We start from the raw sequence: 20,000 nt of genomic DNA, 5'->3' as shown, positions 1-20,000 counted from the left end.
AATAACTATAGATAGTTTGAAGATGACGTCACTCAGGCCTTTGTTATTGTTTTTGCTATCCGCGTTTATGAGTTGTTCTCACTTAACTGTATTAACCTGACTATAAACGTTCATGGATACACACAGTTTTGTGTGTTGGTCCTTTATACTTCCGGATGGCAATGTTGTGAACTCCTTGGCCAAGCGCATACTATCTATAGATAGTTCGAAGTTGACATCACTCAGGTGTTTGTTATTGTTTTGTTTTTTTTTTGAAATCCACGTTTATGAGTAATTCTCACTAATTCTGAACTGACTGTACCAGACCATAAAAGTTCATGGTTACACAGAGTTTTGTGTGTTGGTCCATTATACTTCCGGATGGCAACGTTGTGGACTTCTCAGCCAAGCGCATACTATCTATATAATTCAGCAAGTTGCTTAAGTCAGATAGCGGAAAGATTGTCGAGTGGATAATACATGCACTACCATCTGAGAGATCCGGGTTCGAGCGTAGCCATCGTTAGCCTGAAGCCTGACACTAAAACTCACTGAGGCCCATATTTTGACGTCATTTTTAGGTTTATGGACCACCTAGTGAGTTGTCTATAGTTGTGGTCAAGGAAACAAGTGATCCCATTGGTTGAATTGTTGAATACAACTCACTATTTGTTTTCTTTTGTGGCCAAATACCATCTTTTGACGTCATTTGTTGGTCTGTATCAGGCCATGAGTTTACGAAGACCACGGTTCGAGCCCTGTGTCACCATTGTTTGTTTTGTTTTTTTAAATTGTTTTATATAGATAGAACGAAGATGACGTCAATCAGGTCTTTGTTATTGTTTTTTGCCATCCGCGTTTATGAGTAATGCTCACTGAACTGTATTAACCTGACTATAAACGTTCATGGATACACACAGTTTTGTGTGTTGGTCCGTTATATTTCCGGATGGCAATGTTATGAGATTCTTAGGCAATAAATTCAGCCTGTTTTTGTTTTTTTTAGCTTTCCAGCGCTGCACCGCCACCTGACGCCTTAATATCTCAGTCTTTCTTTGAGACAGACCATAGAGAAAAAAATTATCTGAGGATGAAATACAGCTAATGGGCACGATCTATATTATATTTCCATGTTCTCGAGGTCATTGGTCAAATTGCAAAGTGTGCTCAAAATGACCCACATAGTGAAAAGTGTTCACAGTTTGAGAATATCCAACGTTATAATGGGAGCGATCTATAGATAGAATGAAGATGACGTCACTCATGTCTTTGTTATTGTTTTTTTTTGCCATCCACGTTTATGAGTAGTTCTCACTGAACTGTAATATCCAGACTATAGATAGTATGCGCTTGGCTAAGACGCTCATAACATTGCCATCCGGAAGTATAACGGACCAACACACAAAACTGTGTGTATCCATGAACGTTTATAGTCGGGTTAATACAGTTCAGTGAGCATTACTCATAAACGCGGATGGCAAAAAACAATAACAAAGACATGAGTGACGTCATCTTCGAACTATCTATAAAGATCATGGTTACACACAGTTTTGTGCGTTAGCCAGTTATACTTCCGGATGGCAATGTTGTGAACTCCTTAGCCAAGCGCATACTATCTATATTAACTTTCCATGTGCTCGAGGTCATTGGTCACATTGAAATATGTGCTCAAAATGACCCACATAGTGATAAGTGTTCACAGTTTGAGAATATCCAACACCGCAATACTCTTCAACAGTCGTAACGTCACTTCCTTCCTTATGACGCATGGTAACTAAGTAACACTAAACTATCGGAACAATGGCGGACGCCCGTATGAAATATTCTCCGGCGAGCATAAAAGCGTATCCAGAGGGGAAAAAAAGATACATTTGATCATGTTTTGACTTTTACACATTCTAATCACAAGGCATATGAACGGTTCTAGCCAGCATGAAGAATAAAAAGTAATGATTTTCTTTGTTTAGAACCAAGATGGCCGCCGTTGCCGGGCGGCGTGACATCAGACTACTGAATCCAATTGGTCATTTTGCTGAGCGGTACTCATGGGTATGCTTACAACTTTCATAAAAAAGCAGTGTGTTAACATTTATTGAGAAATGTCCAATCGTTGTACAGGAACAAATCATGTGATCGATGACTAGGTTGGACGAAAACCTGAATATAGATCGCTCCCATTGGTCATTTTGCTCAGCTTGACTCATGGGTATGTTGACAACTTTCATAAACAAAGCAGTGTGTTTAGATACTTTGAGACATTAAATGTCCAATCGCTGCACAGCACCAAATCATGTGATTGATGACGAGGTTGGACGAAACCATGAATATAGATAGAATGCGCTTGGCCAAGGAGTTCACAACATTGCCATCCGGAAGTATAACGGACCAACACACACACTCTGTGTAACCATGAACTTTTATAGTCTGGTTAATACAGTTTAGTGAGAACAACTCACAAACGCGGATGGCAAAAACAATAACAAAGGCCTGAGTGACGTCATCTGCATACTATCTATAGATCGCTCCCATTGGTAGAGCACTCGCTTCACAAGTGAAGTGACTGAATTCGATACTGGTTGAAGTCCACATATTTCCTGTCCGTCAAAAGTAAAAAAAAAAACAAAACAACAACAAACAAAACAAAAAACAAACAAGCGAACAAACAAACAAACAAACAAACAAACAAAAAACATCAAACAAATCGATTTCGTAAGCAATCTTGCAAGGTAAATCTATCACTCGATCTGGTTCAACCAGATTTTCATGATTCTCGTGAGGGTAGACAGTATACATATAGATAGTATGCGCTTGGTTAAGAAACTCACAACATTGTCATCCGGAAGTATAACGGACCAACACACAAAACTATGTGTAACCGTAAACGTTTATAGTCAGGTTAATACAGTTCAGTGAGCATTACTCATAAACGCGGATGGCAAAAAACAATAACAAAGACCTGAGTGACGTCATCTTCGAACTATCTATAGATAGAATGCGCTTGGCCAAGGAGTTCACAACATTGCCATCCGGAAGTATAACGGACCAGCACACAAAATCTGTGTAACCATGAACTTTTATAGTCTGGTTAATACAGTTTAGTGAGAACAACTCACAAACGCGGATGGCAAAAACAATAACAAAGGCCTGAGTGACGTCATCTGCATACTATCTATAGAAAGTACAAAGTTGACGTCACTCAGGTCTTTGTTATTGGTTTTGTTTTTTGTTTGTTTGTTTTTTGTCATCCACACTTATAATTAATTCTCACAAAACGTTATGAACCAGACTGATAAACGTTTAAGGTTACACATAGTTTTGTGTGTTAGTCCGTTATATTTCCGGATGACAATGTTGTGAGTTTCTTAGCCAAGCGCACACTATCTTTACACTGCTTACGTTAATCAATATATAAACAAATAGCTCTCGGTATCTAGCGTACTACTACAACAACGACTACTACTACTATTACTTACTACTCTTTGATAGTAAATTCCAAATAAACCAGCCGGTACAAAAAGGTTATTATTCTCAGTTGTAAGATCTTAGATATGCGATTGCAAACTCACTGTTTTATTATCATAACTATAGCTAGAACGAAATTGACGCCACTCAGCACTGATATTGATTTAAGCCAGCCATTTTTATGATTACTTCTCACTAAATTATATCAATCAGGCTATGAATGTTTAAGGTTACACCGAGTTTTGTTCGTTATATCCAGCTGGCGGATGTTATGAAATGTTTCGCCTAAAGCATGGTATCAATATAATGTAGTTTAATATATTTTTATTTACAAAAAACACAAATTCAGCCAAAAGGTATCTTCATACCCTGATAATTTGAGTGCATTATCTGGTTTAAAACAAAAATACAGCTGCTCAATTTGGTAATTTAGCGTATGAATTAGGTGCATTGAGGAATCGTTATTTGTTTTAATATCAACTTCGTATTGACTTTACTTTTTATTGATGCTATGTGTTTAAGTGTAATACTTACAACATCCGCTAGCCAGATGTTACGTAACAACTCACAAATCTATGTGTAATCTTTAATAAACAAAGATGAACATAACAGCTTAAGAAAAATAACAAAATACGAAACACGGAACGTTTCGGGTTCAACTCCCTTCTTCAGCCAACAAAAAAAAATGTTGGCTGAAAAAGAGTTTTGAGCCCGAAGCGTTCATCGTTTGGCATTTTGTTCCTTCCTGAATCTGTTTTATTCATTTTTGTTTATTACTTTCTACATTCCACAGCTTTTAGAAGCTTCCTATTACTTTGACTGTATGCAAACTTGAACGTTTATAGTCTGATTGATATAATTTAGTAAGAACTAATCACCAAAATGGTTGTCTGAATACAATAATGAAGAGCTGAGTGACGTTAATTTCGTTCCTTCTAAATAAATTGAAATTGAGCTTTTATATAGCGCAATATCCACTAAACGTGCTTAAAGCGCTTTACAAGGGGTCCCTGGCCAACAGCAACATTTAACATGTAGGACGATCCATGACGCCTGTTGGGCGATATTATTTTTTTAGGACAGAGACAACGCTGTTAACGGTCAGGTATCCATTTTACACGGTGATAGAATGTGAGTAAATATCCTTCTCCAAGGACTCAACTATGCGCCGAGCGAGGCTCGAACCCAGGACCTTCCGACCCGAAAGCGAGTGTCATACCACTAGACCACATAGCCGCACAATTTGGCTGTACAACCTACCTTTGTTTTGGAAATTGATTTGATTTTCCTTACAACTGATTACAGGAACGCCACGCAATGCATTGCTTCACCCCTTTTTGACAGCCTATGCTTGAAGGCGGATTATAATATATATATATATATATATATATATATATATATATATATATATATATATATATATATATATATATATATATATATTATATATATTTAACTCCCCGTAGATGCCAAAAGGCATAATTAGCTTTTTTTATCTATCATTTCGTTTTCCGGAACTTTTTTGTTTCGTGATTTGTTTTTGTTTTGTCTCTAATCCATTCCAAGTTTTTATGTTGTTATGGTCCGCGCAATAATCTGCACGTTTCCCCCTTGTATTACCCAGACATTATGATGTCAATGCTCTAACCTGAAATGACAACGGTTAACCAGTTAAGTGGAAGAAAAAAACCCCCAAAAAGCACGCATTTAGAAATTTGGCCAGAAAACTCGTCCTTCGAATATCTATCGATTTAAATTACCCTAATCTTGGCGAATAGCTCTCAAACCTGGGACTTGATGGAAGACCACGCGATGTCCCAGGTTAAGAGTTTTTACAATGATGAGGGTCGTTTAAAACCATCGATATTTGAAGGACGAGTTTTCTGGCCAAATATTTTAATGCGTGTTGTTTTTTTTTCTACGGCGTATGGCAGTTAACTGGTAAAATGCTTCACAAGCACATAAACATAAAACAGCAATTCGGCTCTCCAAGATAGATGAGAGTGGCTCACGCGAGGAGATGATTATTCACACGACCTCTCACCCCTTGTTGAATAGAAAAACACCATCAAACACGACACGCAGATGATGATCAAAGGTTGGGTGCAACAACCGCACCGCGAACTGTGATTGGCACGAATGCGCATTTTGTATGTGTGCGCGCATGTGTGTGTAACGTTTAACTAACTATTATAAAATGATGGACCAAAAAAAAAAAACAAAAAATAACACTAACAAAAATAAAAGAAGCAAAAAAAAAAAAAAAAAGAAAATCTAAAATACAAAAAAACACAAGTAAATAAGATACAACGAAGTTGACGTAAATCTTTGTTATTGTTTTTTCCCATCCATGTTCATGAGTAATTCTCACTATACTGTATTAACCCGATTATACACGTTCAAGGTTACACATAGTTATGTGTGTTGGTACGTTATATTTCCATTATTTTAGCCAAGCGCACATCTAAAGATAGTATATCTTGGCTAAGAAGCTCACAACATTGCCATCCGGGAGTATAACGGACCAACACACAAAACTATGTGTAACCTTGAACGTTTATAGTATGGTTGATACAGTTTTGTGAGAATTACTCATAAACGCGGATGGCAAAAAACAATAACAAAGTCCAGACTGACGTCATCTTCGTTCTATCTATAGGTTGGTGGACCGCCTAGAGAGTTGTTGTTAATAGTGATAAAAAAACCCCGAAAAACAAATGATTCAATCGGTTGTAGAATTCACGATTTGATTTCTTTTGGCGGTGGTCGACTAAGGTCGAATCCACACCCAGAGACTGACTCCGACGACCCGTCCGCTGCCGTCTTCTGGATAAAGACGTTGGGCACGGACAAAATACTAAGAATAAAGGGAAAAGCCGTTTGACCTACCTATATCAAACACCCGTCGTTTTTTTCGAGTTTGATGTGGGTATGTCTGGTGGGTCTACTCTTTATTCTCAGTATTTGTCCGTGCCCGACGTCTTTATCCGGAAGACGGCATCGTTATTATTATTATTATTATTATTATTATTATTATTATTATTATTATTATTATTATTTATTATTATTATTATTATTATTATTATTATTATTATTATTATTATTATACCTGTTATTATCAATCATCATCAATATCGTTAATATCATCATAATTATCACTATAGAATCAAATACAAGTATTCGATACCGATACCGTATTCCCCCCTGAGAATACAGAACTGTCACAACTGCCCAGTTATATGTAATAATCCAGTATTTTTAAAAAGTAATTTGATATGATGGTGTTCCCAGAACTTCATTACTTTATTGCCATTCCTTCCAGTCCCTTCACGTTTTATTTTGAAGACTTTTATTGTAAACATGGTTACGTCATTTTCACTGGAAAATGTCGTATGTATTTGGGACATGAAGAATAATATATGAAGATATAGATATAGTATGCGAGAAGCTCACATCATTGCCATCCGGAGGTATAACGGACCAATACACAAAGCTCTGTGTAACCATGAACTTTAATAGTCTGGATAAAACAGTCAAGTGAGAATTACTCATAAACGAGGATGGCAAAAAACAATGACAAAGAACCGTGTGACGTCAACTTTATTCTATCTATAGATAGAACGAAGTTGACGTCACCCAGGTCTTTGTTATTGTTTTTCGCCACCCATGTTTATGAATTATTCTCACTAAACTGTATTAACCAGACTATAAACGTTTAAGGTTACACATAGTTTTGTGTGTCGGCCCGTTTTACTTCCGGATGGTCAATTTGTGATTTTCTTATCCAAGCGCATACCATCTATATGAAGCTTAATGAAACTATTGATGCATTGTGATATTCATAAACCTCAAACCATCCGTCAGCCGGATATAGATAGCATGCGCTTGTCTAAGAAGCTCACAACTTTGCCATCCGGAAGTTTAACGGTCCAATACACAAAACTATGTGTAACCTTGAACGTTTATAGTTTGGTTAATACAGTTTAGCAAGAATAACATGGTTGGCAAAAAAAAAAACAAAAAAAAAAAACAAACAAAAAAAAAAAACAAAAAAACAAACAAACAAAGACCTGAGGGACGTCAACTTCGTTCTATCTATAACATTACCAAAACACAAACTGCGTGTACCACCAACTGGGGTAACTTGTCCTCAAGGGGAAACGTTGCCTCTGTGAATTTGGAGCATTTGGAATAAGCGCAGCTTTGTTGCAGTTATTGTACCCGTTGTACTTGAATGTTTATCAAAAGAAAGAACTGCCACAAAACAAATTAATCTCTTGTTGGTCCAAAATGTGAGAGGCAAAGTTTTCCCTTGAGGCAAAGTTACCCCAGTTGACGGTAACCTTAGACGTTTATAGTCTGATTAAGACAATTTTGTGAGAATTAATCCTTCCGAACCCATAGGCCCATTGTGTCGGAGTTTATCCGGGTTTATATAGTTTGAAACTGACAATAGCAATTATTGCTACCCTTTTGATAGGACGCTAGTCTATTGCCTATAGTATTAAAGACTTCGCAAAGTCCCAGGTTTTAGAGTTTTTGACAAGGTGAGGGTCATTTAAATCGATTGATAGTTGAAGTACGGAATTTATCAACAATTTTTTTATTTCGTGTCATTCCAGTATAATGGTAGCACGTCTGACTGGTAATCAGAAGGTCGGAGGTTCAATCCCCAGTCGAGGTAGACTCATTTTTTAGGATGGTTTTCTTTTTTCTCTTGTAATTTTCATTTTTTCTGTATCTGGCACCTTTCATCCACACTTGTTCAGATATTTTTCTTTCCAAGGGTTCGGCAGCAAACTCGATAAAGGTGACACTCAAAAGTTGCAAGTTGAGACTATCTGTAACCATAATCTAACTTAACCCTCTCCTTACCACCTACAGCAAAATCGTCACATTTGTTACGACACAGTATACACATTATATACATTTGTTCTTATTTATATATATTTTTAGACCTCACTATGATCATTGTTAAATTAATAAGAACATAAAGTTGTTTTGTAGAGAGACTGTTTGAGTTTGTTTTTTTTTAATAAAAACAACATTTTTCTGCTGGGTAAGACTACCATCCTTAGGGAAAATACTGAAAATGATCGGTAAGGAGAGAGTTAAACAATCTGTTTTTGTAGGTCATCTGGATAGTGTTCAACGAGTTTTCATAAAAGAGAGAGTGAAAGTCCCTGAGTATTTATTTTCTCTTCTTCCAACAACCGATACCGCCTTTGTTTGGTGAGATAATAGAAGGGATCCACGTTTGAAGCATGCCAGAAATGAGTTATCGACGTGATCAAGAGGGACCCACCGTCTCAAAGCGGTATGATATGTCTCGATGACTTGGATCTATTCAAAGTGAATATAGAATTTAAAAACTATATTCTCACATATTATCTAATTCGTCTGTAGTGTTTCAGTTATCGTGTTTTTTTGAAAAAGGTGAAATTCGAAAAGTCAACATTGTCTGTTTTCGTTTATTAAATTGAAGCTTGAATTCAATTAAAACAAAACAAAAACAAACAAACAAAACACAAAAACAAAGCAAAAAAAACAAACAAACAAAAAAAAAACAAACAAACAAACTAGAGTTTATATATAGAGCAATATCCACCAAATGTGCTCAAAGCGCTCTACAAAAGGTCCCTGATCAACAGCAACGCGTAACATGAAGAACGAGACATGACGCCTGTATAGTCATTAAAGAGAAAGTCCCTGCTTATTTTCTCTTCTTCCTACAACCGATACTGCCTTTGTTTGGTGAGATAATAGAAGGGATCCACGTTTGAAGCATGCCAGAAATAGGATGTCGACGTGATCAATTGGGACCCACCGTCACAAAACGGTATAATGTCTCGATGGATTGGATCTTTTCAAAGCGAAAATAGAATTTTAAAAACTGTATTCTCACATAACAATAAAAATAGATGAAAAATAAAATTCCCTTTATTCGTCCCATAGAGGAAATTTGTCTCAAGGGCCTATTCCAAAGGAAGACTGGAATAACCCAGGCGTCAACCGCAGTGCAGAGTCGCAAATTGAGCTAGGGCGAGGTAACTTGCTCAAGGCCACACAGCGCAGCGATGGGCGATCGAACTGGGTACCTTTCGTATACGAAGCAAAGACCGTACCGCTGAGAGACGCTGCCCCCAAATCTCATTCGTCTGTAGTGTTTCATTCATCGTGTTTTGTTGATAAAGGTGAAATTCGAAAAGTCAATATTATCTGTTTTCGTTTATTAAATTAAAACTTAAATTCAATTAAAACAAAAACAAAAACAAAAAAAAACAAAAAAAAAAAACAACCCCCCCCCCCCCCCCCCAAAAGACAAACAAACTAGAGCTTATATATAGTGCAATATCCTCTAAATGTGCTCAAAGCGCTTTCCAATGGGTCCCTGACCAACATCAACACGTAACATGTAGAACGAAACGTAACGCCTGTTTGGCGATATTACAATTTTTCCGACAGAGACAAGGCTTTTGACGGCAAGGTACTCATTTTACATCTGAGTCCAGTGAGAGAATGTGAGTAAAGTGTCTCTTCCAAGGCCTTAACTATAGGCCAAGCGAAACTCGAACCCATGACCTCCGATCCGAAAGCGAGTGTCGTACCACAAGACCACATAGCCGTACTTTGGGGCAGGAAACTCGTCCTTCAAATATCGATCGATTAAAATGACTCTCAAAACATAGCAATGTAAAATAAGTACTGACAGTTTAAAAAAAAAAAAAGGAAAGGTGGGGTTGGGGAGGAGGGAGGGGGAGTGGGGGAAAAATCATGGAATGTAATAGTTCTCTTTTAGAACTATGCGCCCATCAAATTTTATGAACGAATAAACAAATGTTATTTTTTTTTTTACTTTTACTTCGAAACCAGACACTGAACTTGAGTTAATGGATTATTATTGTAGCTTTTAAAGTGTGTGTGTTTTTTTTTCTGTAGATTTCTTTCTGCCATGTCCGGCACTGTATTTCAAACACACTTTTTGAGAAACGAGATATAGCAATGTCTTATAGCCTACTTTTGGCCAGAACACTCGTCCTTCAAATATCGATCGATTAAAAGGACTCTCATCTTGGCAAAAATTCTCAAATATGGAATAATAAGATAAATAAGATAAATATTAACCGTTTTTTTTAAACAGCGGAGGTTGGGGGAGGCAAGGTGGGGGGGGGGGGGGGTGGCGGTGGAATTCATGGAATGTAATAGTTCTCCATTAGAACTAATCTGCCATCAAATGATTTTATGAATGAATAAACAAATTCTGTTTTGACTTTTACTTCAAAACCAAACACTCAAGTTGACTTAATGGATTATTATTCTAGCTTTTAAAGTTGCCTATATTATTTATTTTATGTTGCTCGCAGCCTCAAAACGGTATTACCTATGATGGAGGAGTGATTCAAAAAACACGTCACGTTTACAAATTCTATGAGATTTGGAAAAAGTTCTTAATTATGGTCGATTTAACGTTAAACTCCATTAGTAACCCGCCGTCTCAGAACGGTATTATGTATCGATGAATTGAACCCTAAAAAGTGAAAATAGAATAAAAATGATAAGAAATAAGAACTTTAAGGATTTTGCAATGTAAGACTTGATAATTAAACTCCAGTATAAACAAACAGGAATGAACGCCAAGTGTCATGTCGGTGGTTGTGAATTGGATTCAGTAGTCTGATGTCACGCAGCCCGGCAACGGCGGCCATCTTGATTCTAAACAAAGAAAATCATTACTTTTTATTCTTCAAGCTGGCTAGAACTTTTCATATGTCTTGTGACCAGAATGTGTAAAAGTCAAAACATGATCAAATTTATGGTTGTTTCCCTCTGGATACGCTTTTATGCTCGCCGGAGAAATATTTCATACGGGCGTCCGCCATTGTTCCGATAGTTTAGAGCCAGTGTTGCTAAGTTACCATGCGTCATAAGGAAGGAAGTGACGTTACGACTATTGAATCCTATTCATTCTCTATCCCGATGTAATACGGTTATGTGACGAAGGGCCACAATTTAGGGGAGCAGGCACGGGTATGAGATAAAAAGTCCGTCTTGAACTGTTTCATGCAAGACAGACTGGGTTTTTGTTTGTTTTTGGAAAGGGGAGGGTTTTTAAATTTTTTTTGATTTTTTTTTTGGCTGTAGTTTTTCTTCTGTTTTGTCTGGCACTCTTTTTATAGATAGTTCGATGATGACGTCACTCAGGTCTTTGTTATTGTTTTTTGCCATCCGCGTTTATGAGTAATGCTCACTTAACTGTATTAACCCGACTATAAACGTTCATGGATAAACACAGTTTTGTGTGTTGGTGCATTATACTTCCGGATGGCAATGTTGTGAACTCCTTGGCCAAGCGCATTCTATCTATACACGCCATTTCAGAAAAGAGATATAACATAGTGTTGTGTTGTAACGTACTTTTGGTCAGAAAAGTCGTCCTTCAAATATCGTTCGATTAAAATGACTCTCAAAACCTGGCATTGTAAAATAATTTAAAAAATAAAAATGAATTGCGGAAGTTGGTGGAGAGGAGAGAGAGGTAAAGGGGCCGAGGGGGAGGAGGGTGGGGAGTGGGAGGAGAATGGAATTCCATGGAATGTTGAAGTTCTCTATTAGAACTAAGCGCTCATCAAATGATTTTATGAATGAATAAACAAATGCTGTTTTGACTTTTACTTCAAAATCAGACACTCAAGTTGAGTTAATGGGTTATTTGTGTAACTTTGAAAGTATATTATATACAGCGCACGCTTTAAAACGGCATCTTACCTCATTTAGGAGAGATTCAATGATTGAACTCTTCATTTACAAATTATATAAATCATAAACAAAGAATGAATATAATAATAATAATAATAATAATAATAATAATAATAATAATAATAATAATAATAATAATAATAATAATAATAATAATAATAATAATAATAATATAATAATAATAATAATAATAATAATAATAATAATAATAATAATAATAAAATAATAAATAATAATAATAATAATAATAATAATAATAATAATAATAATAATAATAATAATAATAATAATAATAATAATAATAATAATAATAACAATAATAATCATAATAATAATAATGAAATTTGTCTATATTGCGCCAAATCCTCTATACAATAAAGCATAACAATAACACCAATCATTCAAATTTCTCTCTCTGTCTGTCTGTCTCTCTCTCTCTCTCTCTCTCTCTCTCTCTCTCTCTCTCTCTCTCTCCCTCCCTCTAACAGTTTCAAAAATAAATATAACACCAAACACGGAGCGTTTCGGGAGCAAAACCCTTCTTCGACCAACAAAAAACCCAACACAAACAAAGAAATAAAAACTTTTTTAAAACATTACTTAAAAAACTAGTCAGACGGCCGTCGACTAAGTTAACTCAACGTAATTGCATTTTTATTAATCAATTTTTTGATGACTCTATTAACCAGTAGATTTGTGACCAATCAATATGCGACACGCCTTCATCACAGGTGCTCGGACAAACATAGTTGGTTGTTTATAAACAATAAAGTAAATGAATTAGACCTTTTTCTGATCGTTGTTATTGTTTTCATACCGCCAAATCGGTGACTGGTTATCATACGATTTTCTCGATCATATTATAAACGTTTAAGTTTACACATATTTTCTACTTTGGTTTTATTCATCAAGCGGTAGAACAGTGTGTTAGACACTAAAATTAGTTAGACACATGCCACCATTAGTAAAACCTGTGTAATTTGCTTTACTCACCAATCAATGTCATTATTGACATTATGAATACTGTCCGAGAGGCATGATTATCTAAGGGTCTATTCGTTTAGGTAAAATACCAGTTCTGTCCGCAACATTGTACAAGCACACAAAACTGTGTAACCTTTCGTGTATAGATAGTATGCGCTTGTCTTAGAAGCTCATAACATTGCCATCCGGAAGTATAACGGACCAACACACAAAACTGTGTGTACCCATGAACGTTTATAGTCAGGTTAATACAGTTCAGTGAGCATTACTCATAAACGCGGATGGCAAAAAACAATAACAAAGACCTGTATGACGTCATCTTCAAACTATCTATAATGTCTTTTACAGAGACTTTAATAAGTACTAATCACCCAGTTGACGATTGTAAAAAAAATTGCCATCCGCATTTATGAGTAATTCTCACTAAACTGAATCTATAATCCAGACTATAAACGTTCAACGTTACACAGAGTTTTGGGTGTTGGTCCGTTATACTTCCGAATGGCAATGTTGTGAGCTTCTTAGCCAAACGCATACCATCTATAAACGTTCAAGGTGACACATAGTTTTGTGTGTTGGTACGTTATACTTCCGGATGGCAATGTTATGAGCTTCTTAGTCAAGCGCATTCTATCTATAGATAGTTCGAAGATGACGTCACTCAGGCCTTTGTTATTGTTTTTGCCATCCGCGTTTGTGAGTTGTTTTCACTAAACTGTATTAACCAGACTATAAAAGTTCATGGTTACACAGAGTTTGTGTGTTGGTCCGTTATACTTCCGGATGGCAATGTTGTGAACACCTTGGCCAAGCGCATTCTGTCTCTCCATGTGGATGTTGTGAGGATTTTACCTAAATGTATAGTATTTACAGAAGGATGAAAGAGATGTTTTCATACCTGCAATCACCAATCGTCGCTGAGTGATAACACACCCTTCGACATCTGCTTTTGTAGATTCTTTAGCCTCGCCTTTCAGGCCTGGTTGATAACAAACAGGAATAATTATCAATCGGTGAACTTTTTGAACGCGAAAAACCGCTTCAAGTCATCCTCCGTTGAATGAGAGTAATTTGCGTTTAGGCGGATTTTTCCATTTTTATGACGATTTGAATATCCCAGTACTAAAAGTACTGAAAATATAGATAGAATGAAGTTGACGTCATTCGGTTCTTTGTTATTGTTTTTTGCCATCCACGTTTATGAGTAATTCTCACTAAACTGAATTATCCAGGCTATAAAAGTTCATGGTTACTCATAGTTTTGTGCGTTGGTCCTTTTTTGCTTCCGGATGACAATGTTGTGAGCTTCTTAGCCAAGCGCATACAATCGCAGATAGTATGCGCTTGGCTAAGAAGCTCACAACATTGCCATCCGGAAATATAACGGACCAACACACAAAACTATGTGTAACCTTAAACGTTTTTATAGTCTGATTAATACAGTTTAGTGAGAATTACTCATAAACGCGGATGTTTTTTCGTCATCCACGTTTATGAGTAGTTCTCATATTATAATTGTATTATCCAGTCTATAAAAGTTCATGGTTACATATAATTTTGTGTGTTGGTCCGTTATACTGGGCGCATACTATTGATTGTTGCTTTGCGTTTAGTTTTAAAAAGTCACATCAGCCAGCCGGAAAAAAAGCAAACTTACCAACCCACAAAACCATAACCTTAAACGTTTATAGTCTGATTGATACAGTTTAGTGAGAACTACTCATAAAAATGGCTGTCTAAAAAATAAAAATTGATATTTTATGACCTGACACCACAGAACCGTATGATATCGGGGTAAACAATATGCACACAAAAAAAAAAATCAACAAAACAATTAAACAAACAAAACACACAAAAAAACAAAAACAAATCCAAACATACAAAAACAAAAACAAAACAAACAACAAAGTCAAGCAATGATAATAATTCCAGAAAACAAATAATAAAGGAAGTTTAAATTTCAATGAACCAGTTCCTTCATAAGCCTTAATGAGAACCGTTTACAATCTAAATCAAATAAATTTTCGGAATCCGGTTCATTCACAAAGTAATATAACCGAATGTCAGCGGTATGTCACAACAGCAGGTTACAAAAACGTGAGGTCAAAATACCGGTTCCAATCTCATTGAGAGTGTGAAATCAGTCCTTTGGAGGATCTTCGGTTTCAGAGTGATGGTATCTTATTTTCCACCCAAAAAAATTCTGGTCGTAAATAAAGAACGTCCATTCTCGCTCTTTTTAACCATAAGTATCTACGCAATCTATTCATTTTTTTACTTCATGGTACAGTTGTACAGTGGTTACACATTTCCAATGAGTTTGAACCGGACGTGTGAATAGCGTGACGTCACGACGATTTCAGCTTCCCATTCTAAATTGGATTCAATAGTCTGAAGTCATGTCGCCCAGCAATGGCGGCTATCGTGGTGCAAAACAAAGAAAATCGGTGCTTTTTATTCTTCTTGCTGGCTAGAACTTTTCATGTCATGCGATCAGAATGTGCAAAAGTAACAACGTGATCAGATTTATAATGGGTTTTTTTCCCCTCTGGATACGCTTTTATGCTCGTCGGAGAAATATCTCATAAGGGCGTCCGCCATTGTTCCGATAGTTTAGAGCTAAGTTACCATGCGTCATTACGAGGGAAGTAACGTTACGACTGTTGAAGCGTATTGAAATTCGGTTTATTTGGAACTAGCTTGCAATTTAGCGAAGTCTCGTTTAATTGTGGAACTCCCTTTTATCAAACGTGACACCTTGCACGTGACCGATTTGTTTTCACGCGGGGCATTGTGGTTACGTGATTATCACGTCGTTAGTAGTTTTTGTAAAGTGTCTTAACCTGTTGTACACGAGAGTTGTGCCACTGTTGTGACTCACTCTTTGAAATCGCTAATATGTTGCAATGATTTTGATACGCTAAATTGCATCTATAGATAGAATGAAGTTGACGTCACTCGGGTCTTTGTTTTTTTTTTGTTTTGTTTTTTTTGTTGTTTTTTTTTTTTTGCCATCCGCGTTTTTCAGTAATCCTCACTAAACGGTATTAATTAGACTATAAAATTTTAAGGTTACACATAGTTTTGCCTGTTGGTCCGTTATACTTCCGGATGGCAATGTTGTGAACTTCTTAGCTAAGTGCATACTATCTATTGATGGTGTGCGCTCGGCTAAGATACTCACAATATTGCAATCCGGAAATTTTACGGACCAACAAGACACAAAATTATGTGTAACCTTGAACGTTTATAGTCTGGTTAATATAGTTTAGTGAGAATTCCTTATAAAAATGGATGACAAAAAAACAATAACACAGAACTGAGTGACGTCAGCTTCGTTCTATCTATAGCAGACAGCACACCAGGCTTAGGCTGACTTCATAATTTCATGAAGGAGGATTATATAGAAGGAACGAAATTGACGTCACTCAGCTCTTTGATATTTTTTTTTGGCCAGCCATTTTTATGAGAAATTCTCTATAAATTCCGACTAGACTATAAACGTTCAAGGTTACATATAGTTTTGTAAGGAAGTACATTATATCCGGCTGACGGATGATGTGACTTTTTGGCTAAACGCATATCATCAATCGTATTTGTGACCCACAGTCTATAAGCGGTATTATGCAGAATAAATCAGGGCCGGAAATGTGAATTCAGGATTACCAATAATGAGGAATACGAACTTGGAGTTTTGTGTAAAGGCTGAAATCGTATTTATTTTCCACCATAAGGACGAACAGAATTTAACAAGTAACCTCCGTACTATGGAAAAATGCGTTTTAAGAAATTTGGACAGAAAAATCATACTTCAAATATTGATCAATTTAAATGACCGTCATCTTGGCAAAAACGCTCAAACCTGGGATGATATAGAAGACTTCGCGAAACCCTGGTTTGAACATTTTTGCCAAGATGAAGTTCATTTAAATCGATCGATATTTGAAGTGTTCTGGTCAAATTGCTAATGACATGTTCTTACATAGTATGGCAGTTAACTGGTAAATCCCAAAATTAATACTATGCAAAATGATGGCGTCCATTGTCACGGCTTGGTGGCTGTTCTTAATAAAAACATTTTTAATTCTGACTATTTGATTAATCATTTTTTGTTGTTGGATTATCGCAATGGCAATCAATAGGGAAAAGTGTGATGTCAAAAAACTGGTTCTAATTTCTTTGGAAGTGTAAACCACTCTTCGGGATGACTGGATACATAGCTTGGGTTATTGATCTTCTGGTTCCAGAGTGATGGAATCTTATTTTCCAATCCAAATGTATGCTGGTCGTCAATAAAGATCATCCATCCTCGCTCTTTTACGTCCCTTAATCCTATACATCCTGATAATGAAAAAGTTATGTTACTTTTATGTTACCTATTCGTTATTAGTACTCCGAAGAATTGGTTACATACACACTCTAAAGGATTTAGGAACCAAAAGGGTAGAAGGTTTGATGTCACGACTTTTCTTCCCTATTCCGGATGTGTTCCCAGACGCTGCACGAGCTTTGGGGATAAAAGATCGAATTCTAAAACGATCAGTGGAAAACATATTTCAATCTACCCCTCAATCGAATCTGCTTTCGTCATCTTTGAATAACCGACATGTTCAAAATAATTTAGATGATACTTAAAAAAAAAAATTAGTGAATTTTAACGCTGGTGAACTGACGTCATATTATAATATATATTTTTTTTGTAAACTTGATATCATTACTCGTTCTTATTTACGGGAGAGATAGAATAATTATATTTTAAAGACTATTCAATTACTCATTTTTTGTTATTGGATTATCATTAATTGCATTGCTTCTCTAACGTTATGCAGTATTAAGGCTTTTAAACAAAACTTGAGTTATTGAAAATTACTAACTTACTTGACCTTCATTAATATCTCTAAAACAAAAAAGTCTGTTTGTTGCATTTTGAACATCGTCATCATCCATCGTGGCTTGCAGTCTTGAGCACGTTGCCAGTCAGCTGTCCACACGTATCACTCCACGGTGCACATGAAGTCTGCGTTGCTTTTAAAATTATTTTAGCCATTCTTAGGTTATTTGAATATGTCATTATATGTCTTTCTTTAGCTCTCTTTCCTTCGATCATCCCAGATGTTACCACCTTTTCTATTCCGTCTCTTCTCCACACATGTCCCAGAAACCGTAATTGTCTCTTTCTGATGGCATCCCTTGCCAACACTTCCTCGTTCTTTTACTTGTCTGTCCATGATAACCTCACATTTTCTATACATCCACATCTCAAATGCCTCTAACCTCCTAGTAAATTCTTTGTCAAGCGTCCACATTTCTTATAACATATGTTTCCACAACTTTCATTCTGTTTTTCAACTTCAGGTTGTTGTTTGAAACAACTGGACGAATTTTATGAAAACATATTTGCTATGGCTATTCTTTGTTTTATATCCTCTATGTCTCGTGCGTCACGGGTTATGATACTGCCTAAATATATAAATTTCTTTACTTGTTTTAGCACACTGAACACTACATAAAATACTATTGTGCGGCTTTGTGGTCTTGTGGTATGGCACTCGCTTTCGGATCGGAAGGTCCTGGGTTCGAGCCTCGCTCGACGCATAGTTCAGTCCTTGGAAAAGGCTATTTACTCACATTCTCTCACCGTACTTGGGCGTAAAAAATGAATACCTGGCTGTTAACAGCGTTGTCTTTGTCGAAAAAAAATTGTAATATCTCCTAACAGTCATGTCTCGTCCTACATGTTAACTGTTGCTGTTGGTCAGAGACCCTTTTTAATGAGCTTTTAGCACGTTTAGTATATATTGCGCTATATAAAAAAGATAAATTCCTATTCCGAAACCGAGGTGCACATTTTAACAAAGTCTGATAACCGACTTCAATGATGGGATTGATTTTAACATGGTTGTTGTAATGAAAAGTATTCTGCGTTGGTTTGAGAGTATTTCCAATACAACAATGAACCCATAATGGTTTGGGTTATCAGACCTGCAAATAAAGTACACGTCGTCCGAAATATTTCATCAGCCGACAAATACAATTTTGATTAAAATACTTAAAGTAAAATTATGAAATTTTAGAAACGTTTTACCAATATGTAAGGATTTTCCATGACATATCATTGTTATAATTCATTATTCTAGTTGGCTGAAGAATCATTTTGAAATCGAAATGATCTGAGTTAAGTTTTTTTTTTCTTTTTTTTTTTAAACACGTTATTTTTATTTATGAAACCACTTACAATATTCATAGCAAAAAGATTCTAACCAAAATGGGGTTTAGCCGAAAAGGTTTTTGTTCCAATCTGCAATGTGAGTTTATATAATATCTGTCTCAGCTGATTAATCAGTATTCTGTCCTTTACTGGTAAAACTCGTATTTTAAAATTTGGCTAGAAAAATTGTCATTTAAATGAACCCGATCTTGGCAAAAACTCTCAAGCCTGGGATTCAACGAAGACCTCGCAAGGTCCCAGGTTGGAGAATTTTTATGTCCAAAGTCTCAAATACGAGATTTACTAGAGTAAGGCAATTAACTGATTTAACTGTGCATGCATTGTGATCTTCTCTGCCATTCAGGAATTTTCTCCAACACCCACTCTGTAAAAAGAAGGAGAAAAGTTTGTCAAATTGGCTGTACTAGATAACCGTGAATTGCTAACTAAAAATAATGCCAATGCTTATTCGTCAAACAGGAGTATATGGTAACATTCTACAAATTTGCCTGTTCTATTTTCACGTGCAAACTAAAAAAGGATAATAAAATAGTGATTAATCAAGTTTAATTTGGCTTATTCAGTTCGAAATGCAGATATGTGTATATTG

The 20,000-nt window shown here is 36.1% G+C and overlaps 1 protein-coding gene across 9 annotated transcripts in view; it reads left to right on the top strand.

Moving 5' to 3' along the window:
* The window catches only part of LOC144973409 (short transient receptor potential channel 7-like), a 279,226-nt gene that overhangs the window by 199,675 nt on the left and 59,551 nt on the right, over positions 1–20,000 (top strand). Inside the window, exon 1 of one of the 9 annotated variants that reach the window (XM_078915831.1) lies at positions 19,755–20,000. This exon is cut by the window's right edge and continues 971 nt beyond it. The exons of the other annotated variants lie outside the window; for them this stretch is intronic. The gene's annotated coding sequence lies outside the window, so the exon portion shown is untranslated. Of the gene's footprint in view, positions 1–19,754 lie in introns of those variants that run through there. 9 annotated transcript variants of the gene reach the window in all.

This window comes from Berghia stephanieae, chromosome 5, assembly GCF_034508935.2.
Source record: "Berghia stephanieae isolate SIO BIC M18660-M18661 chromosome 5, UCSD_Bste_1.3, whole genome shotgun sequence".
Classification (NCBI taxonomy): domain Eukaryota; kingdom Metazoa; phylum Mollusca; class Gastropoda; order Nudibranchia; family Aeolidiidae; genus Berghia; species Berghia stephanieae.
Note: the sequence above shows the minus strand (reverse complement) of the source record. Positions and strands in the feature narration are given on the sequence as shown.